Genomic DNA, 16,137 nt, shown 5'->3' on the forward strand with positions numbered 1-16,137 from the left:
TAAATTATATAATATATGAATTATAGCAGAATTCAGCAGAAGAAGCAGGAGTTTGTGTGCAACCTGAATTATTTGAAAAAGTAAAAAATGAAACATAGTTTAAGAAAGAGCATAATTGAAACAACAGGAAATTAGTGCAATCCCAGGAATAGTTGAAATAATTGAATAGTGAAACAGTAATAAGTATAAAAAATTAGTGGAAACAGTAAACCAGAAATATTTGCAGGAGTAAACAGAGCAAAAGCAAAAGGATCAGAAGAAGCAGAAATGTTTGATATATGAATGTATAAAATTGATTAAAGATTGTAGAAGATCTTAAAAGATAGTAAAAACCATAGAACCAGAAGGAAACAGAAAAGTAGACAAGCAGAATGCATAGACACAGATAAAAACAGAGCACAAGAAAAAATACATTGAAAGAATAGGAGAAAGTGTGACAAGGTTGTACTCCAGCGGAGTTTGACAGAAAACAGTAAAACCTGTAGCAAAGATAGTAATAAATCCATAAAGTAGACACGTGTGGCTACATTTTAATGCATAAAATATTTCTCTACAGTGAAATATGTATGAACAGCATAATTTTGTTTATAAAAGAGCAGAAAAAGTTCAAAAATGGCAGTTACTAGAGTGTACACTCTAGTAACTGAAATCAGTTACAGAGTTCCACCATAGGAAATAATGGGGCAAAAAATTTGCACAAAAGGGCAATTATTTCAAAAAGTGCAATAGTGAAGTTTACCAAAAGTCATAGATACATTCTCCAGAAGAAGCTGAACGTTTTGATATATAAATTAGTACAATTAGTGAAAGATAGTGAGAGTAGTTAAACCACAAAAAATGTACGGAAGACAGAATAATAATAAAGATAAAGAAAACAGAATCACTATAAGTGAGAATGCAATGAATGCATTCTCACTGACTAGAAAATAGCTGTTCCTAGCGAAACAGCCGTGAGAATGCATATTTGCAGAATGACTGCTGCAGAAATGCCAGAAAAAGTACAGAAAAGCTTAAGAAGTAGAAGAAAGCAGAAGAAATTGAAATAGTTGAAACAGTTGAACAGTGAAATGTAGCAAACTGCAGAAATTAGCTGAAGTTGAAATTAGTACACAACCAGAAATATTTGAAGAAGTGAAACTTAACATAAAGGGCCAAATAAGCATATTTGCAGAATGATTGATGGAGAAATATAAGAAACTTGAGAACAAAGAGTAAGAAATTGGAAAAAAGCGTAAGAAAGCTAGACATACATTGTAGAAATCCTTTGCCAAGAAGTGAAACTTAGCAAAAGTGTTGCAGAATTCAGCTGAAGAAGCAGAAGTTTGTGTGCAACATGAATTATTTGAAAAAGTCAAAAAGTGAAACAGAGCGTAAGAAAGAGCACAATTAGCACACGAGGAAATTAGTGCAAACCCAGAAATAGTTGAAACAATTGAACAGTGAAACATCAAAAAGCTTAAATTAGCGGAAGCAGAAAAAACTGAAATATTTGAAGGAGTAAAACAGAAAAACCAATAGCAAAAGGGTCAGAAGAAGCAGAAAAGTTTGATATATGAATTGATAAAATTGATAAAAGTTTGAGAAGACCTTTGCCGACAGTAAAACCAGTAGAACCAAAGGAATATCCAGAAAAGTAGACAAGCAAAATGCATAGAAACATAGAAATAGTTGAAACAATTGAATAGTGAATATACTATATTAATAATATAATAGTGAATTATACTGTATAAATTATATAGTATATAAATTATAGCAGAATTCAGCAGAAGAAGCAGGAGTTTGTGTGCAACCTGAATTATTTGAAAAAGTCAAAAAGTGAAACAGAGTTTAAGAAAGAGCACAATTGAAACAACAGGAAATTAGTGCAATCCCAGAAATAGTTGAAACAATTGAATAGTGAAACAGTAATAAGTATAAAAAATTAGTGGAAACCGTAAACCAGAAATATTTGAAGGAGTAAACAGAGCAAAACCTAAAGCAAAAAGGGTCAGAAGAAGCAGAAATGTTTGATACATGAATTTATAAAATTGATTAAAGATTGTAGAAGATCTTAAAAGATAGTAAAACCAGTGGAACCAGAACGAAAACAGAAAAGTAGACAAGCAGAATGCATAGACACAGATAAAAACAGAGCACAAGAAGAAAATACATTGAAAGAATAGGAGAAAGTGTGACAAGGTTGTACTCCAGAGGAGTTTAACAGAAAACAGTAAATCCTGTAACAATGATAGTAATAATTCCATAAAGTAGACACTAGTGGCTACATTTTAAAGCATAAAATATTTCTCTACAGTGAAATATGTATGAACAGCATAATTTTGTTTGTCAAACAGCAGAAAAAGTTCAAAAACGGCAGTTACTAGAGTGTACACTCTAGTAACTGCCGAATTCCACCATTCATTTCAATGGGCAAAATATTTGCACAAAAGTGCAATTATTTCAAAAAGTGCAATAGTGAAGGTTACCAAAAGTCATAGCACCATTCTCCTGAAGGAGCTGAACGTTTTGATATATAAATTAGTACAATTAGTGAAAGATAGTGAAAGTAGTTAAGCGACAAAAAACGTACGGAAGTCAGAATAATAAAGATAAAGAAAAACAGAAACACTATAAGTGAGAATGCATTGAATGCATTCTCACTGATAACTAGAAAAATAGCTGTTCCTAGCGAAACAGCCGTGAGAATGCATATTTGCAGAATGACTGCTGCAGAAATGCCAGAAAAAGTAGAAAACATCTTAAGAAGTAGAAGAAAGCGGAAGAAATAGAAATAGTTGAAACTATTGAATAGTGAATATACTATATTAATATATTAATAGTGAATTAATAGTGAATTATACTGTAGAAATTATATAAATTATATAATATATTAATTATAGCAGAATTCAGCAGTATCAGGAGTTTGTGTGCAACCTGAATTATTTGAAAAAGTCAAAAAGTGAAACAGAGTTTAAGAAAGAGCATAATTGAAACAACAGGAAATTAGTGCAATCCCAGGAATAGTTGAAACAATTGAATAGTGAAACAGTCATAAGTATAAAACATTAGTGGAAACAGTAAACCAGAAATATTTGAAGAAGTAAAAAAGAGGAGAAAACAAAAAGGGTCAGAAGAAGTAGAAATGTTTGATATATGAATTTATAAAATTGATTAGTGATTGTAGAAGATCTTAAAAGATAGTAAAACCAGTAGAACCAGAAGGCAAAGAGAAAAGTAGACAAGCAGAATGCATAGACACAGATAAAAACAGAGCACAAGAAAAAAATACATTGAAAGAATAGGAGAAAGTGTGACAAGGTTGTACTCCAGAGGAGTTTACAGAAAACAGTAAAACCTGTTGCAATTATGGTAATAATTCCATAAAGTAGACACTAGTGGCTATATTTTAATGCATAAAATATTTCTCTACAGTGAAATATGTATGAACAGCATAATTTTGTTTGTCAAACAGCAGAAAAAGTTCAAAAACGGCAGTTCGCCGAATTCCACCATTCATTTCAATGGGCAAAATATTTGCACAAAAGTGCAATTATTTCAAAAAGTGCAATAGTGAAGGTTACCAAAAGTCAGAGCACCATTCTCCTGAAGGAGCTGAACGTTTTGATATATAAATTAGTACAATTAGTGAAAGATAGTGAAAGTAGTTAAGCGACAAAAAACGTACGGAAGACAGAATAATAATAATAAAGAGAAACAGAAACACTATAAGTGAGAATGCATTGAATGCATTCTCACTGATAAAGAGAAACAGAAACACTATAAGTGAGAATGCATTGAATGCATTCTCACTGATAAAGAGAAACAGAAACACTATAAGTGAGAATGCATTGAATGCATTCTCACTGACTAGAAAAATAGCTGTTCCTAGCGAAACAGCCGTGAGAATGCATATTTGCAGAATGACTGCTGCAGAAATGCCAGAAAAAGTAGAGAAAATCTTAAGAAGTAGAAGAAAGCAGAAGAAATTGAAATAGTTGAAACAGATCATTGAAACGTAGCAAACTGCAGAAATTAGCTGAAGCTGAAATTAGTACACAATCAGAAATATTTGAAGAAGTGAAAGTTAACATAAAAGGCCAAATAAGCATATTTGCAGAATGATTGATGGAGAAATATAAGAAACTTGAGAACAAAGAGTAAGAAATTTGAAAAAAGCATAAGAAAGCTAGTCATACATTGTAGAAATACTGTGCCAAGTTGTGAAACTTATCAAAAGTGTTGCAGAATTAAGCTGACGATGCAGAAGTTGTGTGCAACTTGAATTATTTGAAAAAGACAAAAAGTGAAATAGAGCGTAAGAGAGCATAATTAGCACCCGAGGAAATTAGAGCAAACCCAGAAATAGTTAAAACAGTTGAACAGTGAAACAGCAAAAAGATTAAATTAGTGGAAGCAGAAAAAGTAGAAATATTTGAAGGAGTAAAACAGAGGAAATAAAAAGCAAAATGGGTCAGAAGTAGCAGAAATGTTTGATATATGAATTGATAAAATTGATAAAAGTTTGAGACCTTTGCAGACAGTAAAACCAGTAGAACCAAAGGAATATCCAGAAAGTAGACAAGCAAAATGCATAGAAACATAGAAATAGTTGAAACAATTCAATAGTGAATATACTATATTAATAAGATAATAGTGAATTAATAGTAAATTATGCTGTATAAAATATAAATTATATAATATATAAGTATAGAGGAATTCAGCAGAAGAAGCAGGAGTTTGTGTGCAACCTGAATTATTTGAAAAAGTCAAAAAGTGAAACAGAGTTTAAGAAAGAGCATAATTGAAACAACAGGAAATTAGTGCAATCCCAGAAATAGTTGAAACAATTGAATAGTGAAATAGTAATAAGTATAAAAAATTAGTGGAAACAGTAAACCAGAAATATTTGAAAGAGTAAAAAGCTAAACTAAAGCAAAAAGGGTCAGAAGAAGCAGAAATGTTTGATATATGAATTTATAAAATTGATTAAAGATTGTAGAAGATCTTTAAAGATAGTAAAACCAGTAGAACCAGAAGGCAAACAGAAAAGTAGACAAGCAGAATGCATAGACACAGATAAAACAGAGCACAAGAAGAAATACATTGAAAGAATAGGAGAAAGTGTGACAAGGTTGTACTCCAGAGGAGTTTAACAGAAAAGAGTAAAACCTGTAGCAATGATAGTAATAATTCCATAAAGTAGACACTAGTGGCTACATTTTAATGCATAAAATATTTCTCTACAGTGAAATATGTATGAACAGCATAATTTTGTTTCTAAAAGAGCAGAAAAAGTTCAAAAACGGCAGTTACTAGAGTGGCCACTCAAGTAACTGAAATCAGTTACAGAGTTCCACCATAGGAAATAATGGGGCAAAATATTTGCACAAAAGTGCAATTATTTCAAAAAGTGCAATAGTGAAGTTTACCAAAAGTCATAGCTCCATTCTCCTGAAGGAGCTGAACGTTTTGATATATAAATTAGTACAATTAGTGAAAGATAGTGAAAGTAGTTAAGCGACAAAAAACGTACGGAAGACAGAATAATAATAACTAGAAAAATAGCTGTTCCTAGCGAAACAGCCGTGAGAATGCATATTTGCAGAATTACTGCTGCAGAAATGCAAGAAAATGTGGGGAATAGCTTAAAAGTAGAAGAAAGCAGGAGAAATTGAAATAGTTGAAACAGTTTATCAGTGAAACGTAGCAAACTACAGAAATTAGCTGAAGCTGAAATTAGTACACAACCAGAAATATTTGAAGAAGTGAAACTTAACATAAAGGGCCAAATAAGCATATTTGCAGAATGATTGATGGAGAAATATAAGAAACTTGAGAACAAAGAGTAAGAAATTGGAAAAAAGCATAAGAAAGCTAGTCATACATTGTAGAAATCCTTTGCCAAGTAGTGAAACTTTGCAAAAGTGTTGCAGAATTCAGCTGAAGAAGCAGAAGTTTGTGTGCAACATGAATTATTTGAAAAAGTCAAAAAGTGAAACAGAGCGTAAGAAAGAGCACAATTAGCACACGAGGAAATTAGTGCAAACCCAGAAATAGTTGAAACAATTGAACAGTGAAACATCAAAAAGCTTAAATTAGCGGAAGCAGAAAAACCAGAAATATTTGAAGGAGTAAAACAGAGCAAAACCAAAAGCAATAAGGGTCAGAAGAAGCAGAAAAGTTTGATATATGAATTGATAAAATTGATAAAAGTTTGAGAAGACCTTTGCAGACAGTAAAACCAGTAGAACCAAAGCAATATTCAGAAAAGTAGACAAGCAAAATGCATAGAAACATAGAAATAGTTGAAACAATTGAATAGTGAATATACAATATTAATATATTTAATAGTGAATTAATAGTGATATATATATTGTATAAATTATATAAATTATATAATATATAATTATAGCAGAATTCAGCAGAAGAAGCAGGAGTTTGTGTACAACCTGAATTATTAGAAAAAGTCAAAAGTGAAACAGAGTTTAAGAAATAGCATAATTGAAACAACAGGAAATTAGTGCAATCCCAGGAATAGTTGAAACAATTGAATAGTGAAACAGTAATAAGTATAAAAATTAGTGGAAACAGTAAACCAGAAATATTTGCAGGAGTGAAACAGAACAAAAGCAAAAAGGATCAGAAGAAGTAGAAATGTTTGATATATGAATGTATAAAATTGATTAAAGTTTGTAGAAGATCTTAAACGATAGTAAACCCATAGAACCCGAAGGAAAACAGAAAAGTAGACAAGCAGAATGCATAGACACAGATAAAACAGAGCACAAGAAGAAAATACATTGAAAGAATAGGAGAAAGTGTGACAAGGTTTTACTCCAGAGGAGTTTGACAGAAAACAGTAAATCCTGTAGTAATAATAGTAATAATTCCATAAAATAGACACTAGTGGCTACATTTTAATGCATAAAATATTTCTCTACAGTGAAATATGAATGAACAGCATAATTTTGTTTATAAAGGAGCAGAAAAAGTTCAAAAACGGCAGTTACTAGAGTGGCCACTCAAGTAACTGAAATCAGTTACAGAGTTCCACCATAGGAAATAATGGGGCAATAAATTTGCACAAAAGGGCAATTATTTCAAAAGTGCAATAGTGAAGTTTACCAAAAGTCATAGCACCATTCACCTCAAGGAGATGAACGTTTTGATATATAAATTAGTACAATTAGTGAAAGATAGTGAGAGTAGTTAAACCAGGAAAAACGTACGGAAGCCAGAATAATAATAATAATAATAATAAAGAAAAACAGAATCACTATAAGTGAGAATGCATTGAATGCATTCTCACTGATAAAGGGAAACAGAAACACTATAAGTGAGAATGCATTGAATGCATTCTCACTGACTAGAAAAATAGCTGTTCCTAGCGAAAAAGCAGTGAGAATACATATTGTAGAATGTCTGCTGCAAAAATGCAAGAAAAAGTAGATAAAAGCACAAGAAGTGAAGGAAAGCAGAAGAAATGGAAATAATTGGAAAGTGGAACAAATCAAAAAGTATAGCAGTAGCGGAAAATACTTTAAAACCAGAAAAAGTTGAAACAGTTGGAACAGTGAAACATAGAAAGACAGGAAAAACAATAAAATAGGAGAACCAGTAATTATTACAAAGCCAGAAATATTTGAAGAAGTGAGACAGCAAAACAAAAAAGCATAAACGAACAGCAGAAGCAGAACAGTTTGATACATGATTTACTGAACTTGATTAAATCTTGCAGAAGACTTTAAAAAATAGTTACGAAATTGAAGTAGAAGTATATATATCTGTATATATATACATATATATATGTGTACATATAGATATATATATATATGTGATACATATATATGTATATCACAGGAAGCAGGTAACAGACATTATCATTGAAAGATAAGAATGAAACTATTTATAAAGATATGTTCACCCTGTGATTTGTATTATAAAGTATCTATTTATCATTTAATTTGAACAAGCAAAGCCAGTGATGCAGCACCTGGGATTGCACAACTTCTCGCTAACTGCACTGGTTGTTATTCTATGAGAGCGATGCTCCGTCTGTCTGTACGTCGCAAATAACATGGTTATGATTGATTATGTAAAAAGAAACTGATTGGACAACAATGGGCTCACAACACTTGTGTGCCTTAAATTTTGATTGAATTGATGCATAAATTCAAGTCCAACAGAACATTTGATTTGAAACGCAATGACATCTTACAGTACTGCATAATATTTGTCTACATTTTTTTTCTCCTCTGCCACAAAAGAAAATCTGATCAGTTTTTCTTTTGTCAGTTCAGAATAAACATTGACACGGCCTTTTAGGAAAGCAATCCAAATTCTGATCTGAACTCTTTAAAATAATAAAACTTTTGGCCTTTGCAGTACAGTTTCAGTTGGACATTTTAGAAATATGTACAGAAAAAGAATCTCTGAAAAATATTTCTGAGAACAATGGAAACGTTGTTGTCAGAAATGTTTGTTTTCCATTTACATACGAAAACAAAAGGGGGAAATGGTAAAAGATAAACATAAAACTTAATAAAGATAAAACATTTCTGATAAAACTTTAAATTTAGAACATCTGATAGTCTACTTTCAATTCTAGATAGATGATTTGGAAAACTTGTGAAATCCTGTAAAATTTTTGTTCTGGAGAAAAGTAAATGCAAAATCGCTTTCAAATTTTTAAATTATATCACCAGGGGGTGGAGAAGAAATAGACTGATTCCTAGTCGGTTTAAAGATACGGTTAATTATGAATGTATTCATTTGACATTGGTATATTGTGAGTTCATTTAATGAGCTCTTACACTGGGCCTTCCTGCATGACTGAAATACAGAGTTATAGAGAAGCTCTTACTAAATTAACAATTGGTTATATAAAATTGAATAGCTTCAATCAATATCTATGCCATGTTTATTTTCAGACTGATGAGTTTCCTGCATCACCTCTAATTTTAATTGTATAAAGTTACAGTTGGATTTAATTGTTATAATTGAAAACATTTTGGTTAAAAGTACTTTAAATTCTACGGAGACCCTAAAGGGACATGGGGAAAAATTCTGACAAAATATGAACAATTTTTTAATTCTAAAAAGAAAACAATACATAAATACAACACTCAGCAGTTTTGAAAAATATCAGGATAATGGTAATATTTTCATTAATGGAATAAAGAATAACTGATTACAGTTTACTTTTGACCTAAATTATTAAGGAAATTTAACTGGTTGTCTTAAAGTGTGGCAATATCACAAGGATGCTTTTGTGTAAAATTGTACAATATTGAATTAATTATTTTACATATGCATTTGAATAACCAATAGATGAAAAGTGTATGAAGCTGGAAATACTAAATTTTGTCAAAATGTTTAATAATTTCTTAGTTTGATTTTTGAAAGGAGTTGGGTCTACAACCGGTTAATTCTGAAACATCTGAGAGTGAATCATCTTAATGCATTTCTATTTTATCTTTTGAGCTCAGACTGAGGCAGTGGACGTTATCTGAGCCGCTCCAGTGACCCTGAGCCTGGCTGAAACAAAAGAAAAGAAACAAAAAAAGAGGCAACTCTACATCACAAGCTACAGAAAAGACAGTTAATTTATAATTATGTGAGCAAAAGGGGGCACACACTTTTATTTTCTTAATTTACTTTGTTTTTACTCTAGCAGTTCTGCTTCCTGTGGTCTGACGGGGACCATGGGGGCCGGGTTTTGCGGGTTCAGGGCCATGCGAGGAGAAAAGGCATCAGCCCTCTGCTGTTCTTAGCCACGCCGACTTGGACATTTGCACTTTCTACACCTATGAATTGTACCATCTTCTGCTGGACTGCTGTTTGAGGGCAAAGACCTATTGGACGATTCTTACAGCTTCTACAGAGGTCAGTGAGGTTGGATTTTTCCTGTTGTCACATGAGGACGAATTGCAGCTTGCAGGATCTCGCATTGGATGTTTGACTGTGACCTCTGAGGACACACCTGGCTACAGGACGAGACCCAGGCGTGATCTCTGAGGGTCTCCTATGGCAGAAAAGACCACCGGATTCTGCCCGACGTGATACGGAGGTTTGAAAACAATGACATGCTGCATCTCTCCGTCCCTCCCTCGCTCTCTCAAGGGGGGCCACACACTTTGTCCAGATTTTTCTGCACAGTAGGACTGAATGCTGCCCTGAACAGCTTCTGATGGGGCAAATGGAACATCACATGTAAAGTCATCCTGAGACTCAGAGGCGGTCCTGCTTGTCTGTTGCCATGGTTGGTCCTGGGTTGTACGTCTCTGGTCATGTGGTTTGGACTCCGGGGCCCCTGGGATTCCACTCAGTCTACAGGTTGGAGACAAAATGGCTGCCAACAAAACTTGGTAGTTTTTAATGTTTTTTCTTGAATTTTTGAGTTTTGTGATGCCACTTTTTCTCACCTTACTTTAATTTCCAGCACATTCATGGTCTACTGCCTTTGCATTCTGACCTCTATCTGACCCCCAGGATAAGTTTAATGGTACAAGTGAAGGCCCGATGCAGCAGGGTGTTAGAACTCTGCAGCTTACAGAAATATTTTGTTTGCCTGAATGATTATAACTCTGATTGTCCAACATCTGGCTAATGTGTTTTTCTCCTCCAGCATGACAACGATTGAAAAAGGATAAAAGTACGGTAAAAAATGTTAATTTCCTAATTTACAAAAACACAACCAGCCACACTTCAAATACAAAAAAGAATAGTCTAAAATCTATTTGGCTCAAATTACAGTGGCTACAAATATGAGGACTAGTATCTCAAGTTTTGATTTAAGTTTATTTGAATCCATTTCAAATCTTAGGAAAATTACTCTTCAGAAAATTACTGAATCAAATGATGGGTTACTGCACATATTGTCAATCAAATATTCAATTCTTTCACTGAGGTGTAAACACCCTGTTTAAATTAAACCCAACTGTTATAGTTAGCAATGAAAGAAATGTGGGCTAAATGATTTGAGTGGGGTTCTTAGGAGGTTCTGTACCGAAACATTAAACAGTGTTTCAATACAGAAACAGGGGGAGATGCATGGAATGAGTCTAATCTACAAATTGTGAGTTAATCTGATCTATTGAGAAATGTTTCAGTTTTGGGCTTCAGCAAAATATAAGAGGTTAAATCAAAATTCACAAATGTTTTAACTATTCGAATGAGTTTCCAAAGTAATACTGAATATTCTGAATTGAATACATTAAAATTAACAATGATGTCATGTGTCAAATAGATTTCTACAAAATAGAGTTGTTTAAAACAGGGAATAAATTGTTTGCTTCTCTCTGGCTATAATTCAAAATAATTTGTTTAACCAAGTCATGCAGAAAGGTCTAACCTGAAAATTATATAATTTAATTAATCTAGTTGTATAAAATTTCTCCCCAAAACTGCAAAAACATTGATAAATATGATAAACACTACAAAAGAGGGTAATTCAGTTAAATAAATATTTTATAGAAGGGTTTCGAAAGAACCAATTTTCAAAAGGTAAAAGTGTTGAACTTTGGGATTTAAACCATAAAGTCACTTTAATATGGAGTGACAGGGTTAACTTTATTCTTGTAAAAAAAAAAAAACAAAAAAAACAGGCTAATTACATGAGATTTTAAAATGAGAAGAAAAATACGAAGATTCAAAGTAAATTGGTCTAAATTGGGATTTACAAATGAGCAATTATGGAACTGCTTAAAGCGGGTCAAACAGATTGACAGAATAAAACTAAAACTCTAGTGCAATATGTAACTACAAGGTCTGTCTAAAATGTCTAAACATTTCTCATAATCATAATTTACAGTTTTTGGTTTGAGACAAAACAGGGTCATCTTTTATGACATGAATGGAAGATATTACAAAGGATCTTAAATTAACACGTATCATTAACTTTTCACACTATTGACAATATGTTACAAGCCTTAGTATAGCGGGTTACTTCTTATTAAATGAGGACTATTTGATTGAACTTGATTAAAATAAAGCAAAACATTTATGTATGGTTTAAATTTTCTGCTAAAGTTTCTATTAGGGATAATTCATGTACATTTCAAATGATATTTCTTTGATAAACATTACTGTGGGCAGTTTTTCACATTCATTTTATAATCTGATCTTTACATGATTTTTTGTTTGGTTTTTGAATTTGTCTGATCCTGTGAATATCCAACATTTAAACAAGCAAAGCTATTTTTGAAGGTTAAAATATGTTACTTAATTTAAGCATTTCTTTAACTATTATTAAGAGGAGAACTTAAATAACAAATGTCATGGATTTATTGATGCTCTATTGGCTTAGTATATATATTTAAAAAAAAAAAAAAACTACCTGATCTTCAGCTTCAAGGAGCAGCCTTTTAAAAAAAGGAAGAAAGAAAAAACATGATGATGCACAATCTGAAAGAATCGTCCTCCTTGCTCTCCTCATCACCTGTGGATGCTGCTGTTGCCTGCCTGAGGTCCTTGGCTGTTCAGTGCATCACCTCCAACATAGAGAAGAGCAGTGGTACCAACAGAACCCCACCTGCCTATCAGATGGTTTCCCAGAACCGAAAGACGACCGTGGAGCTCCAGCTTTCCAGAGTTTAAGGGCAGTACTAGTATCTAGTGACGAAAATATATGCTTTCCTTCACTTTAATTTTCTTTATATAATCCATTGATTTCTCTTTTGTTGTGTTTTTGTGTTGCAGAATGAAGTCCAATCCTTTCTGGGTGTGCCGGGATGTGAGACTGTGGGCGCCTTCCACGATTGGTGGACCAGTTTACAGCTGAAACGCCACTGAAGCCTCGCTGGCCTGTCAGGGTTTCCCATCGAGCTGCGCCGGCTCAACATCTGGACACACGCAGAAACTGATTTGACGTTGATAGGTCTCGCTATAGAGAGACTGATATGATTAAACTTTATTACTATTACATTTTACTTAGAAAGCATTTTTACTTGTTTCCTCATCATAGTTCATTCATACCAGTATATTTTGACTGTGCTGCCTTGATCCTGATTTATTGGTTTGTTGTTTAGTGTTAGTTGTATGTTCTTTGCCTTTCCATTTTCATTACTTCTAAGCTTTTCTTACCATTCATTTAACATTGCATCCTTTCTGTGGTTCATTAACTTTAAATATACCTTTCAAATAAGTTTGGTTTATCAACGTACTAATAGATTGCTTTACGCATTATTCCTTATTGCTTCATTGACATTAAGGATAGTATCTTAACATTTCTAATTTTACATTTATTAACGTTTCAGTAATATCTACCTTTTATTTTATTTACCTTTTATTAAATTTGGTTCCTGTTTAGTTCTTAACTTTTAAAACATATATTAATCTAACATTTTATTGACTTTTTGCATGTTACCTAACACTTATTGATTTTGCATTTTAGTAACTCTTACTCATTTACATTTTATTCATTTGAAAATATTAACCCAACACTTTATCTCTTTTGGCACTTTATTAAGTTTTGAAATACTATCCTGACCCTTCATTCAATTGCATTGTAGTGCATTCTAACAATTCCCTCAATATAACTTTTAACCATTTCATGTGTCATTAAATTTAACATTCATCTCTTTTAACTTCTATTACTAAAGAAAAAACAGAAAACATTTTTGGATTTTGCCTTTTTTACAGTTCTTTAACCTTCTATGGCATAGTGTTGACCTGAGCTAATACCAAAAAAACAAACAATGTGGTTTTAAAATAAATAAATCAAAATGAAATGAAATAATTTACGGTCCAAAATTAAGATTGATGTGTAATTGAAGATGACGAAGCTCTGACAAAACTGCAAAAAATATTTTCTCCCACCACAACAAAAAACAGTCATGCCATGGTGGGTTGACCTATGTTCCTCCAAATTTAACACTCTAATATCCTTTAACAATTTCTTTCTTTACATGTTCTTTATTAGCTTGTAAGGGGACATTGTGATTGCGATCCACCGCCTAAGAGGCATAGGGGTGCCCTGTCCGTTTTTACCCCCAAAATTGACATGAAATGAAATGAAATGAATGAAAGACAACATCAATACTTGAAATGAAGCTATGTATATCAACATCTGCAAAAGCCTCGGGGGATGTTTTCCGGAAGGACAGTGTCTACTCTAGGGTTTGTCTTCCACTTTTTGGGCTCTTTTAAAGCCCAACAGGGGGAATGTTGAGACGCTTTACCAAGGTCGAGAAAGAGTCACACGCTGTTAGACAAAGGCCCATAGTAAAAGTTACATGTTTGATTCTGTTAGACACCAAGGTCCATTTCTCACGAAAAAGAAACGTTTTCCCAGGCCACAGAGACATGGTGTGATTTCAGGGAGTGTCTTCAGTCCATATAATCAGCTACCCTCCTCATTCTCCTCAGACGCTACAGACTTTTTAGAAACTCTTCTCGGATGTAATGGTAAAAGCGTCTCCTTTCAGCGCTGAAAGTGAATAAAATAAGTAAAGTCTGAATGCTTTTCTTGGCTGATATTATGCTCCGTGTGTCAATACAAATTATGATTCATCGATCGGATTTCCATTCCCAACAATTAGCTGCTCAAATAGCATAAGTGTGGCAATCCTTTGCCATAACATTTTACCAGCTGATACCCCTCCCCCCACATAAATACAGGATTCACAGTTGTGTAATATGTGACTTTAAAAATATTACAATAGCATAATTTACTTTTTTTGGTTTCTCGTAAAGATTTAGTTTTTTCTTTCCTTTTTATTGTCACCATGTTCATTAATATCAACAGGTGACAAAGCATTTCTCATTGCATAAAGTCACAAGTTTACACACTAGAAGTCCCGTCTTATTCCCACTTTTAGTATGATGAAAATAATCCTGCTAAACTAAAACACTTGAGATTTGATATCTTACATATTTAAACTTTCACTAGTTCCACCCAACATGTGGAAACCTGATTAAAAAAACACATTTGTACGTAAACATGGTCTACAGAGATTTTAGCAGAATGAAATGAGCTTAATTACAAATTTGTCAAAACTGTGTATAGTTCACATTTACATGGTTGTTGTGAAGATGATTCTGGTGATGCAAGTTAAAATAATAATAAAAATCAGTCACTGTGAAGATATAAATGTTCACACTCGATGGGGCCTTTCTGATTGCCGCTGCAGCTTCCTTTAACCTGCTCAGTGTTTGCAACATCATTGGAGAGATGGGTGCAGATCTTCAGGAAAAAAGTGAGACAGTTTCTTACTTCTTCCTACTTCTTTTCAAACATGTTAAGATAACTGTGGTCCAAAAATATCTGTCTTTTGGATTTCTTGTTCCTGTGCATGATTTTATACTGTAATATTCAAAATAAATCAATAAATGGAAGCCTCAGTCCTCGTCACAGGTGTCCTGAAATGCTGACTGTTGTATCATGTCATCTGTCACAACGCGTTTTGCTGTCGTAACACGCTAACATTACGGCCACTAAAGATGAAAAAATAAATACGACAGTCAGCTGGACAAAGATTGTAGTTATTTCTCAGTTAGTTGAACAGAAGCAATATTGAGTTCTCACCAGAGTCGGCTGCACCTCATCTCTGCTGGTGAAAGGGATGCCTTGGGGATACCAGACATGCATGGGAAAGTCCTCCTGAGAAACCAAGAGAAAACATGTGTTGTAATGACCTATAAACGGTAAACGTCCTATGACACATGATAGGTAGTTACCTTCAACCTTGCTGCAGGAGACACAGTGTCTTGTAAGTGAAGTTTCATGAACAGATGTTAAGTTCATGTTTAGCTGTGAGAGTCTCAGCTTGATTGGAGTGGATGGCCGAGCTACGACTTAAGACACTTTAATCTGTAATGCAAAGAGATTTATCATGAGTAACAATAGCATTCTCAGAGAAAAGTGAACATTCACACTTACAAATCAAATAGCTCCACTTCAGCCACAGCAGTAGGATATCCCTTGACTGATGCAGCAAGAGGAGATGTCTCTGAGTGCTCAAGCTGGAGAACATGTTTCTGTGTAAGGAAGTTCTTTTTTTCCCTCAGTGGTCACCACTGCTCAGTTGTGAGCTGAAAGGATGCATTTCACCCTGTGCCTTCAATAACGACTGTCATGTTAGGATGCAGTAGGATCTTCTGTTTTGGTCGAGTGTGAACTGGAGGAGATGTTGAAGCTTGCAGTCGTTTTTCAGGTGG

General features: G+C 33.4%; 2 long non-coding RNA genes across 2 annotated transcripts in view; one reads left to right on the forward strand and one right to left on the reverse strand.

The window, feature by feature from the left end:
• The window catches only part of LOC145550316 (uncharacterized), a 195,743-nt gene that overhangs the window by 37,673 nt on the left and 141,933 nt on the right, over nucleotides 1-16,137 (forward strand). The gene's annotated exons all lie outside the window — the stretch shown is intronic.
• Nucleotides 14,521-15,816, reverse strand: LOC145550318 (uncharacterized). Its single transcript, XR_014086221.1, has 3 exons — nucleotides 15,658-15,816; nucleotides 15,506-15,580; nucleotides 14,521-15,414 (listed from the first exon to the last, which is right to left on the reverse strand). It is a non-coding gene; the product is annotated as an uncharacterized LOC145550318 (long non-coding RNA).

This window comes from Poecilia reticulata, unplaced genomic scaffold, assembly GCF_904066995.2.
Source record: "Poecilia reticulata unplaced genomic scaffold, P_reticulata-male-v2 Scaffold_33, whole genome shotgun sequence".
NCBI lineage: Eukaryota > Metazoa > Chordata > Actinopteri > Cyprinodontiformes > Poeciliidae > Poecilia > Poecilia reticulata.